The 3,429-nt window shown below is 41.8% G+C and overlaps 1 non-coding gene across 1 annotated transcript; it reads right to left on the bottom strand.

Moving 5' to 3' along the window:
* Positions 1-1,400: 1,400 nt before the first annotated feature.
* On the bottom strand, positions 1,401-1,504 carry LOC112605487. The gene has a single exon (XR_003115473.1). It is a non-coding gene; the product is annotated as a small nucleolar RNA U13 (small nucleolar RNA).
* Positions 1,505-3,429: the final 1,925 nt, after the last annotated feature.

Raw genomic sequence — 3,429 nt, 5'->3', positions numbered from 1 at the left:
ATTTACCTATATATAAATGTAGAGAGAAATATCTGGAAGACTATATCTCAAGAGTGATTGCCTCTAGGAAAGGGACAATTTATACGTTTTTTAAAAAAATTTTTTGTAGAGACAGGGTCTCACTATGTTGCCCCAGGCTGGTCTTAACTCCTGGGCTCAAGCAATCCTACCACCTCAGCCTCCTAAAGTGCTGGGATTATAGGCGTGAGCCACCATGCTATATATCGTACTTCTTTGTCTTCATTTAGCTTGTCTATATTCTCTTACTCATTCCTTATACTTCTGTAATAACAAATAAAAATAAAAAAAAAATTTCACTTGGAGGGGGAAATAACTGAATTCATAATCTTTAGTAAACAACCTAGAGTTTATAAAACAGATAAGCATGAACTTATAAACCAGTCCATGCATTGTATTGATGGCCCCAATTAAAGGCTACCTGGCTTCACACTCTTTGCTTTGTAATTTTGTTGTCCCTTCCTCCTGTTACTGAACATTCCTCTGGGAATGTACTTAGGCCAATGGAATGTTATCAGACATGAGACGAGCAGGGACTTGAAAAGCACCTGTGCATTTATGCATGCTCACTAGTGCATCTCTCCCCCAGCATGATGGCTTGTCCCAGCTAGCCCACTGGAGGAATGCAAAGACACGCGGAGAAAAGCAGAGACCATCCTAGTCCCACAAGTTCCAGTCAATCCCCAATACATGAGAGAGCCCAGCTGAGATCAACTGCTGATTCCAGGTGCAGCAGCAAGTCCCATCTAGATAGGAAGAATGGCTCAGCTGCCATGACCTTGGGAGCAATGAGAATGAGTCTTCAGGCGCTTTGTTATCCACGTTGTTGGGTCAATAGAAAACTGATAATGGGCCGGGGGTGGTGGCTCACGCCTGTAATCCCAGCACTTTGGGAGGCCGAGACGGGTGGATCATGAGGTCAGGAGATCGAGACCATCCTGGCTAACCCAGTGAAACCCCGTCTCTACTAAAAATACAAAAAACTAGCCGGGCGAGGTGGCGGGCGCCTGTGGTCCCAGCTACTCCGGAGGCTGAGGCAGGAGAATGGCGTGAACCCGGGAGGCGGAGCTTGCAGTGAGCTGAGATCCGGCCACTGCACTCCAGCCTGGTGACAGAGCAAGACTCCGTCTCAAAAAACAACAACAAAAAAGAAAACTGATAACAAAGAATAGATAATATGCTGTGTGGAGAGGAGAAGAAAAGTATAAAAGAGACAAAAAAGAGAGAGAAGAACTGACATAAGTGTTGCCACAGCATCCCCCTACATCACATCACAGGGTATCCTGCCCAGTTCTACATGGATAGGCCAGAGTATTTTGTACGTTAGACTAAATCAATCTATAACATCTTTTTGGGACTTTTCTTTTTTTCTTTTTTTTTCAGGTCAGATGGGTAATGTGCTGAGGTCATAACAAGGTTTGAGTGTGGCACATCTTACACATGTGTGTGAATACCCAATCATTATGCCCATGAACTACAAAAGGATCTCTTTCTTTTTTTCAATAGTTTTGTCGAGATATTCACATACCGGTTTACCTGTGTGAAGTGTACAATTCAATAGTTTTTTGTATATTCACAGAGTTGTGCAACCATCACTGCAATCAATTTTGGAATGCTTGTATCACCTCAAAAGAAAATCCTGTACCCATTAGCAGTCTCTCTCATTTCCCTCCCACCCTATCTGCCTCCACAGCTCTAGGCAACCACTAACCTACTTTCTATCTCTATAGACTTGCTTATTTTATTTTATTTTATTTTGAGATGGAGTCTCACTCTATTGCCCAGGCTGAAGTACAGTGGTGTGATCTCAGCTCACTTCAACCTCCACCTCCCAGGTTCAAGTGATTCTCACACCTCAGCCTCCTGAGTAGCTGGAACTACAGGTGTTCACCACCACACTTAGCTAATTTTTGTATTTTTAGTAGAGACAGGATCTCGTCATGTTGGCCAAGTTGGTCTCGAACTCCTGGCCTCAGGTGATCCTCCCACCTCGGCCTCCCAAAGTGCTGGGATTATAGGCATGAGCCACCACACCCAGCCTGATGTTTTATATTTTATGTGGTTCTTTGTTACTGGCGTCTTTTACTTAGCATAATGCTTTAAAGATTCATCCATGTTGTAGCATGTATCAGTACTTAATTCTTTTTTATTGTGGAATAATATTGCATTGTATGAATAATCTATATTTTGTTTATCCATTCATCAGTTACTGTACATTTTGGTTGTTTCCACTTTTCAGCTACTGTGAATAATGCTGCTATGAACATTTGTGTATATGTTTTCTTTGCAGACATATGCTTTTATTCCTCTTGGGTATATCACTATGACTGGAATTCCTGTGTCATTTGGTGATACTGTTTAACCTTTTGAGAAACTGGCAAACTGTTTTCCACCAGTTGCACATTTTACATTTCTACCAGCATTGTATGAGAGTTCCAGTTTCTCCACATCTTTGTCAACACTTGTTATTGTCTGTTTTTTTCAATTACAACTACCCTAATGGCTGAAAAGTAGTATCTCAGTGTGGCTTTGGTATGCATTTCCCTAATAATCAATGATGTTTAGCATCTTTTCATGTGTTTGTTGGCCATGTATGTACCTTCTTTGCAGAAATACCTATTCAGTCCATGCTGGAGTGCAGTGGTGTAATCTTCTTGGCTCACTGCAACCTCTGCCTCCCAGGGTCAAGCAATTCTCCTGTCTCATCCTTCTGAGTAGCTGGGATTACAGGTGCATACCACAACACTCAGCTGATTTTTGTATTTTTAGTAGACATGGGGTTTTGCCATGTTGGCCAGGCTGGTCTTGAACTCCTGAACTCAAGTGATCTGTCTGCCTCAGCCTCCCAAAGTGCTGGGATTACAGGCATGAGCCATTGCACCTGGCCAACATAGCATTACTTTAGAGGTGCAGTCACAGAAAACCATCCAAGAAGCCTACCTGTGTTCAAGGGGAAAGGACATAGATGCCATCTCTTGATTGAGGTGGGGGGTAGGGTTTTTGGAAGAGCACATAGGATTGAACATATTATTGCAACCAATTTTGAAAAATACAGTCTGCCGCAGGAAGTTTAATGTGACTTGTTGAATTAATGACAATTGTATACCATCAATAGTAATACTTATTGACACCTACTCTATGCAAGAATCTAACTGATAGTGCTGTTGTGAAGATTAACTGATTGATACCATTGATGTGAAGCACCTAGAACAGTGACTGGCACATAGTAAGTGCACATAGTAAGTAAATGTTAGGTGTACTCTACAGTTAAGAAAAATTAGAAAGCTGTAACTATAGTGTTAGCTTATTACCCTTCCCACCATTCAATTTTCAGTTGTTCATTCTGCTATCCATTAAAACACACACACACACACACACACACACACACACACACACACACACACAAGCTTT

Source organism: Theropithecus gelada, chromosome 13 (assembly GCF_003255815.1).
Source record: "Theropithecus gelada isolate Dixy chromosome 13, Tgel_1.0, whole genome shotgun sequence".
NCBI classification, from domain to species: Eukaryota; Metazoa; Chordata; class Mammalia; order Primates; family Cercopithecidae; genus Theropithecus; species Theropithecus gelada.
Note: the sequence above shows the minus strand (reverse complement) of the source record. Positions and strands in the feature narration are given on the sequence as shown.